Genomic DNA, 8,932 nt, shown 5'->3' on the forward strand with positions numbered 1-8,932 from the left:
CAGCCCTATCTGCTGTGGGTGTTTGTGAAAGGAACCAGCAAGTGGAAGTTCTCTCTTTGTCTCTTTTTCTTTGCCTCTGCCTTTCAAATAAAGATAAAACAAAGGAACAAAAAAATTCAGAAAGAGATACACACAAGGATTTATGTGCATGTATATGCACATGGCATCATGCCTTATAATATTGAAGAGATAACAAAGGTTTAACAATAGGAAACATTGATGATATGATGGCCTATTACATAATCATTAGAAATTATGCTTCTAAGCATAAATTCATAATAAAATGCTAACAATATATTTTTAAATAAAAAAGCGGGTATTAAACAATGTGATCTGAATTTTGGGAGAGGTTAAAGGCATCAGAAAAGAAGCAATATGTAGGACCAGTGCTGTGGTATAGTAGGTTAAGCTTCTGACTGTGACTCTGGGGTCCCATATGGGTGCAGGTTCTAGTCCCAGCTGCTCCTCTTCTGATCTAGCTCTCTGCTTCTGGCCCGGGGAAGCAGTAGAAGATGGCTTGAGTACTTGGGCCCCTGCACCCATGTGGGAGACTAAGAAGCTCCTGGCTTCAGATTGGCCCAACTCTGGCTGTTGTATCCATTTGGGGAGTAAACTAGCAGATGGAAGACCTTTTACTCTGTCTCTTCCTCTCTCTCTTACTCAGCCTTTCAAATAAATAAATAAAAATCTTAAAAGAAAAGCAATATGTATACCTAAAAACAAAATAATAGGAGGTGAAAAAGCAAGTTATCAGAAGGATAATGGTTATTTTTAATGCTTTCTTTATATGCGTTCCTCAAAAATTATAAATTTTAATTTTTAACCAGAAATAAACCTCACACATTAGACCAACAAAGCTTATCTGTTCTTCTCAGTTGAGATACCTAGAGAGTGACAAAGAAGTTGGCCAGGCCCTTTTTGTTCAAGTGCTTTTCTTAAAAATACATTTAACTTGGCAGTTTATAAGGTCAGCAAAAGAACTGATTAGACAAAACAACCATATTGCAGAGAGTGGAGAATGGCCATGCATAATTATTTTTCTTCTACAGACCTGGTCCTCTGTTTATTTTATCTGGTCTCTCCCCATCTCACAGTGCAGGGTACTGAGGGAAGCTGGGTGGATGGTGACGTTCACACCTTCTGAGCCTGACTGTCCAGCAGATGATCCATTTCTATGACCATCAAGGACAGAAGTCTCCTGAGAGAGTCAGTTCAGCAAACTTGACTCATTTCATGACTGTGTGTGTGTGATTTATCGGAGAGGTCTCTCATTGTAGCTCCATTTGTATTTGATATTCCCATGGTGTTGAAGGTGGGAAAATGGCAAGTGACAGAAATTCTCTTTTAGAAGATTCTGGATGTTTCTTTGTTGCATGACCAAACAATGTATAACTGAGAGTAACACTATTTTGCCTGGAATTGGAGTAAACATGATCCTTGGTTCATGATACACACTCATTGATCTATGGAAGTCTGTCTTTTTATCTGCTTTTTAAAAATTGGTTCCTTGGTTATTATTTATTTTTATTTTTTGAAGCTCAAATTTCCCCAAGAGGAATTTTATTGATGATTCCAGTTCATTCCCTCCCAAAAAGACCAATTGCAACCAAATGAAGTGAACAGTAACCTTAAAATTTTAGTGTCTTCATAATAAAACAGAAAATGAAGCTTAGAGCAGGATCACTTGGCCCTTTCTCTTCTTATCTACTCCCAGTTAGAAATGTTTACCTCTCTTAATATCCAACCTTTTCTTGGGTCTGCAGTAAGGGCTCCCCACACTCAAGCCTCAGCATTGGCTTCTTTGTAGCTTTAGCCTCTTTCTGGTAAATCAGCTTATTCCACCTACTGTAGCCACTGGGCCTCCTATCATAATGCTGCTTTCCCTGGGTGAACAGAGAGTCTTTGCCCTTCTTCCACTGGGTCACTTTGTGGGGCTGGCACTTCTCATACTTATTCCAAAAGATCTGATGGTTTTTTTTTAGGAGCGTTCACCATGTTTGCTGGAGCACTGTCAATACAGAAAGCAGTTGGTTATTTTTTATAATGTAATCATCACTCATGAAACTACCACCCTATAATTTTCACATAGTCCAAGGCCTTCTACAATGTCATTCTTTGCTTCCTTTTCCCAAGGTAACCACACCCTGAGACCTGCAGTTAGGATTCTCTTGCTAACCTTTTTTTTCAAAGCAAAACAAAACAAAAACCCACATACTTTCTACTCATCTCTATCTTTTCCTAAATGGTATAGGTTTTAATTTTTATATTTTTACTTTATATAAAAGGATATCAGCCTTAGTTACTCTTTGAGATTCATTATATTGTTGCATATTGTTGTTGCTCATTTTTTTTCTTTATTATCCCCTCATATGACTGATTGTATCGTAAGTTGTTTCTCTGCTGTCTTGCTGACAGGCATCTGAGGTAGTTCATTATTGTGAGCCATAAACACTCTTGTATGTATCTGCTGACAAACATGTTCAGAGTGTCTCTTGGGTATGGGAGTGTTCAATTTTAGAAGTTAATGCCAAAACATCCCTCCAAATGGTTTTTTTTAAGTCAACCTATTCTCCAACCAGGAATATTTAACATATGCCTCATGGATGCTTATGGTCTTCATGAGGTTTTACCAGACTATTGACTTGCTGACAATGACATGGATATAAAATGGAACTTCATTGTGGCATTGATTTATATTTCCCTGAGGATGGTGGTTGACTATCCATTCATGTGTTTATTGACTATGTGTGATTTTTTTCTTTTTTAAATTTATTTTTTAAGATTTATTTATTTATTTGAAAGTCAGAGTTACAGAGAAAGAGAGACTGGAGACAGAGAGGGAGATCTTCCATCTGCTATTTCACTTTTCAAATGGCCACAATGGCCAGGGCTGTGCTGGGCTGAAGCCAGGAGCCAGGAGCTTCTTCCAGGTCTCCCACGTGGGTGCAGGGGCCCAAGGAGTTGGGCCATCTTCTGCTGCTTTCCCAGGCCATAGTAGAGAGCTGGATCAGAAACAGAGCAGTTGGGACAGAACCAGCATCCATAAGGGATTCCGGCATTGTAGATGGTGGCCAAACCCACTGCACCACAGTACCAACCATGATTTTTTTTTTTATGTGAAATGATCATTTTTTTCTCTTGTTTATTTTTCTCTTAGATTATGTGTGCTTTTCTCATTGATTTGTTAAGCTTTTTATGTATTTTTTTTTGACAGGCAGATTGGACAGTGATAGAGAGAGAGACAGAGAGAAAGGTCTTCCTTTGCTGTTGGTTCACCCTCCAATGGCCGCCGTAGCTGGTGCGCTGCGGCCAGCGCACCGCGCTGATCCAATGGCAGGAGCCAGGTACTTATCCTGGTCTCCCATGGGGTGCAGGGCCCAAGCACTTGGGCCATCCTCCACTGCACTCCCTGGCCACAGCAGAGAGCTGGCCTAGAAGAGGGGCAACCAGGACAGAATCCGGAGCCCAGACCGGGACTAGAACCCGGTGTGCTGGCACCCCAAGGCGGAGGATTAGCCTAGTGAGCTGCAGCGCCGGCCCTTTTTATGTATTAATACTAATATTTCATTGGTTGGGTCCATTTCAAATATCTTCTTTCAGTTTATAATTTGTAATTTCGTTCTATTTTAAGGTATGCATGACAGATTTCTTAATTTCAATTACTTATTTTAATGAGATTGAATTTATGCCACTTGGGGCAGGCATTTGATTCAGGGTTAATTCATTGCTTAAGATAGCCCCACATCCCATGATGGAGTACCTGGTTTGAGTTCCAGCTACTCCACTTCTGATCCAGCATCCTGATAGTGTGTACCTTGAGAAGCAGCAGGTGGTGGCAAAAGTACTTAGGTTCCTGCCACCCAGTTGGGAGGCCTGGATTCCAAGCTCCTGGCTTCAGCCCTGGCTGTTGCATTTGGTGAGTGGATGGAAGATCTCTGTCTCTGTTTCTCTCTGCCTTTCATAAAAATGAGAGTTAAAAAATTAATTAAAAAGTATGCCCTTTTAGGAGCTGGTGTTGTGTTAAGGCTTAAGCTGCTACCTGTGAGGCCAGCATCCCATATAGGTGTTTGTTTGAATTCTGGCTGTTCCACTTATGATCAGGCTCCCTGCTAATGTGCCTGGGAAAGCAGTAGGAGATGGCCCAAGTCCTTGGACCCCTGCACCCATGTGGGAGACCTGTAGGAAGCTCCTGGCTCCTGGCTGTGGCGTGGCCCAGCCCTGGCCATTGTGGCCATTTAAGGAGTGAACTGGTAGAAGGAAGATCCCTCTCTCTCTCTTTCTCTCTATGTCTCTGTCTCTGTGTCTATCTTTCCCTGTAACTCTGACTTTCAAATAAATAAAATGAATCATTAAAAAGTATGCCTTTTTGGCCGGCGCCACGACTCACTAGGCTAATCCTCTGCCTTGCGGCACCAGCACACCGGGTTCTAGTCCCGGTCGGGGCGCCGGATTCTGTCCCAGTTGCCCCTCTTCCAGGCCAGCTCTCTGCTGTGGCCAGGCAGTGCAGTGGAGGATGGCCCAAGTGCTTGGGCCCTGCACCCCATGGGAAGCCAGGATAAGTACCTGGCTCCTGCCATCGGATCAGCATGGTGCGCCGGCCGCAGCGCGCTGGCTGCGGTGGCCATTGGAGGGTGAACCAATGGCAAAAGGAAGACCTTTCTCTCGCTCTCTCTCACTGTCCATTCGGCCTATCCAAAAAAAAAAAAAAAAAAAAAAGTATGCCTTTTCAGCTTTAAATATTAGCATTTTTATGTTTCTTATAAGGTATTCTTTCTGTGTTATACTTTTTTTTTTCATCCATATTTCCTGGTTCATAACTCTCTTCCCCAGGTGGACTATGCAAACTAGAATTTCTCTCTCCCAAAGTGGATTATAGGAACCCTCTCTCTGCCATGTTTCTTTCTTACAGATAGGCATAAAGAGATTCTCTGACCCATCTTTGTCTGATGGTTGAAGGCACTCCTCCTTCCAGAGAGGTCTGAGCCTGGAGGGTGGAAGGCTGTGCAGAGAGGCTAAAAAGAACGATGAGGCATACAGGCCTTGCTGGACCTCATACCCAGACTCTTACCAATAGCAATCACGCCTATGCAATGAGATCTCCATAGAAACCCCAAAGGATGGGGTTTGGGGAGCTTGCAGGACAACTGAACACCTGGAACTTCCTGGAGGTGGCACGTTCCCAGAGGCCATGGCAGCTCAGCATCCCAAACACCATGAATATACCTAGAATTCTGTTTTTTCTTTTTTTTTTTTTTTTTTTTTTTCAGGCAGTTAGACAGTGAGAGAGAGAGAGACAGAGAGAAAGGTCTTCCTTTTCTGTTGGTTCAACCCCCAAATGGCTGCTACAGCCGGCGCGCTGAGCCGATCCGAAGCCAGAAGCCAAGTGCTTCTCCTGGTCTCCCATGTGTGTGCAGGGCCCAAGCACTTGGGCCATCCTCCACTGCACTCCCAGGGCACAGCAGAGAGTTGGCCTGGAAGAGGAGCAACCGGAACAGAATCCGGCGCCCCAACCGGGACTAGAACCCGGAGTGCCGGAGCCGCGGGCGGAGGATTAGCCTAGTGAGCCATGGTGCTGGCCGCGACCTTATCCTTTGTAACAAACTGGTAAATGTAAGTAAGTGTTTTCCTGAGTCCTCGGAGCTGCATGAGCAAATTAATGGAGCCCTAGGAGGAGGGTGTGGAAGCCCCCATTCAGAGTCTTTTGGTGAGAGGCACAGGTAAGACCTGGGCCTCATGATGGGCATTCAAAGTGTGTGTGCTGGGGGACAGGGCAGCCTTGGAGCCTGAACCCTCGATCTGTGGAGTTAGAATAGAACTGAATTCAAAGACTCTACTGGTGTTCGTGGTAGAACTGCTTGCTTTCTGGATTGGTGTGTGGGGGAAAAGCCCCAACGTAATCAGGCATCAGGAGTCATCTTTGTTATGGGAGTATACTCTAAAGATGAAAATCCATTGACCTATAGTTCTTACTTAGAGATTTGTTTTTGGCATTCAGAAAGAAGTGTTTCCTTCCACTTCAGAGCAAACCAGAACTTACAGTGGCGCCTCAACACCCAATAGAGGTGAGGGCACCATCTATCAAACCAGGCTGTATGCAGTAGACAGAGCAACCAGGCTTGAGAAACCCAAGGTGCCCAATGAAGGTGGTGGTGTTAGTCGGTGACAGCTGGGTGACAGGACCCTGGGGAGGAGCAGAAGATGGAAGGACAAGGACATCCCATTCCGTAATGTAACAGTGTTCCAACCAGACTTGAAGGACTTCCCAGTTAAGAGGTGATTTGTAAGGGCCTGAGCCTTTTTATCAGATGGGAGAAAGCATGCGTGATTGGACTACATGATTACCAAAGACAATTGTGGAAAACAGAATTATAGTCATTACAGACCTATTTGTCTGTTTTTCCAAGTTCAACCATTCACCTCTCTTTTCCTTTGCAGAGTGTTTCAAAAAGGTAACACTCTCCTACAGTTTCCTTCTGTTGTCGCTGCTCTCCAATGCCCTTTGCTTTAATTAGAAGAATTAGTAGACATCCATTAATTTAGGCAGGACAATGAGGGTTTTCTGGCTTTTCTTTAGATATCTCTCTTTCCTTATTTATGTTTTCTCTTGAGGGTAGTATACTGTTCTTCACTGTATATAAGTAGTCCTTTGACCATTTCCTCCTCTGCTTCCAGAGCCATCTAAGGTACCAGGGGCTGCAGGTGGAGTTGTAAACCCCTTCTATCCCAGTGAGACTAACTTACTAAGCTAACAGTGGCTACACTTGGCTGTTCTCTTGTTCACATCCATGCATTGTCTTGCATATACTCCTTGCGATTCAAGTTGCAACAGGTGTCTGTGAGTGGGTTTTGGACTTCCTGATACTGGATTTGTTTCTCTTATACTTCGGACAATAGTTGTGGACTGTGGCACCTGGAAATATAAAGAATAAAGATTAGGGTAAGAGCAAATATCCTCAGACATTAAAATAGCCTTTGTATTCGCTACAGACTTCCTGTCAAATCAAAGCCTGCTCATGATGTCCTTATAAAGGCAAAAGCCCCTTTTCACTTGTCAGCCTTTGGGAGCTGACCTTTAAGTCAGGAGCCCACGCTTCTGATCTGTGATTGTCGCTGGCCACTAGAAATTCCTGTGACTTGGGGAAATATGGAGTTGAAACCTGAGGATTCCTTGTAATGTCATTTTACTGTGTGAAGTTCTCTGAATCTAAGTGGTGATGACGGTTAGCCAAAAAGAACTATAGAAAAGTTTAAAGGTAGTAAGACACTCCTTAAGCAGTTTAGCTGTTAAAACAAAATGGAAGATATAATTACATTTCTACTAGATCTTGAATTAGCCTTAATATTATTAAAACCAAGGCTAAAATGAAAGCAGAAAATATTTAGTCCTCGGGTCAGGCATTCCACACAAGGAGAAAAGTATTTAGCCAATATACAACTAATGGAGTGTTCAAAATCATTAGAGGTCCGTGAATGGCAAAATCAAACTACAACAAGTACTGCTATATAAGTAGGTGGTAGGCAAATGCTTTAGAATCTGATAATATCAAATGTCAGCAATAATGAGAATCAATGGCATCCTATACTGTTGGTAGGAGCATGTGTTGCCTCAGTCTTATACCAGAATTCTGCCCCTGAGTAGACCCTCAGGAGAAGCTTCCATACCACAACAGCTGACATATATTTGAAAATACACTGTTCCTAGCAAAAACTAGAAAATGGCCTAAATGCCCATTAACAAGACTGTGGAGGAGTGAGTATACACCTGATGGAATATTGTGTATCAATCAAAAATAATGATCTATATGGGGCAGGCGTTGTGGCATGGCAGGTTAAGCTAAACGTTCCATATTGGAATGTTTAGTTCAAGTCCTAGCTACTGCACTTGTGGTCCAGCTTTCCGTTAGTGTGCATTCTGGGAGGCAGCAGATGATGGATTAAATACTTGAGTCCCTGCCACCCAGGTGGGAGATCCAGATGGAGTACTGGGCTCCTGGCTTCAGTGTGGCCCAGCTTTGGTTATTGCAGACATGGAGTGAATGAGCAGATGGAAGATTCTCTCTCTCTCTCTCTCTCTCTCTCTCTCGGTCTCTCCTCTCTCTAACTCTTTCTAAAAATAAATAAATAAGCATAAAAAACTACAGAAGCATGAAATAACATAGATGAGTTAAAGTTAATGACTACAAAACCAGAAATATAAGAGTATAGCTTGTAAAGAGTACAGATAGATGTGGTAACACTACTTTAAAGGAGATCAAGGGCATAAAGAGAACAGGATTCAGGATGATATAAGGAATCTTCCAAAAGTTCATGGGAAATGGATTTTATGAAAAACTATGAACAAATTTCAGGTTTTTTACACCCAAAAAAACCTTACCTCTTAATTCAGTTTTCCACAAACGTTTGGAAGCTCTTCATCTTGACTCAGATCAGTGAGCTGCGCACTGGGATGCTGGAGACCATGGAGGTAGAAGGAGCGTGGTATTAAGGTTCCAACTTTTGTTTTGGGTGGTGCATCTGAGGGTATTGATTGCATTTACTAGCAATAACTAACTGAAAACCCAATGAAATAGTGGGCTATCCATTATCTCTGACAAGTCTGAGTGTGGTTGATCCCATGTATCCATCTGAGTCGATTTTCAAAGAAGAAAGACAAAGGAGACTTTTTATTTCTGAAGTCAATGATGCAAGAAGTCTATAAAGAGGGGCTGGCACCCTGGCACAGTGGGTTAATCCTCCATCTGTGGCACCCACATCCCATATGGCTGCTGGTTCTAGTCCCAGCTGCTCCTCTTCTGATCTGGCTCTCTGCTGTGGCCTGGGAAAGCAGTGGAGGATAGGCCAATTGCTTGGGCCCCTGCACCCACATGAGAGACCAGGAAGAAGACACCTGGCTCCTGGCTTTGGATCAGCACAGCTCTGACCATTGTGGCCA

The 8,932-nt window shown here is 43.1% G+C and overlaps 1 pseudogene; it reads right to left on the reverse strand.

Annotated features, from left to right (window-relative positions):
- Nucleotides 1–319: 319 nt before the first annotated feature.
- Nucleotides 320–1,995, reverse strand: LOC149126462 (large ribosomal subunit protein eL42-like; annotated as a pseudogene).
- Between the last annotated feature and the right edge of the window lie 6,937 nt (nt 1,996–8,932).

Source organism: Oryctolagus cuniculus, chromosome 5, assembly GCF_051225735.1.
Source record: "Oryctolagus cuniculus isolate XC-2025 breed Fujian yellow rabbit chromosome 5, ASM5122573v1, whole genome shotgun sequence".
Taxonomy (NCBI): domain Eukaryota; kingdom Metazoa; phylum Chordata; class Mammalia; order Lagomorpha; family Leporidae; genus Oryctolagus; species Oryctolagus cuniculus.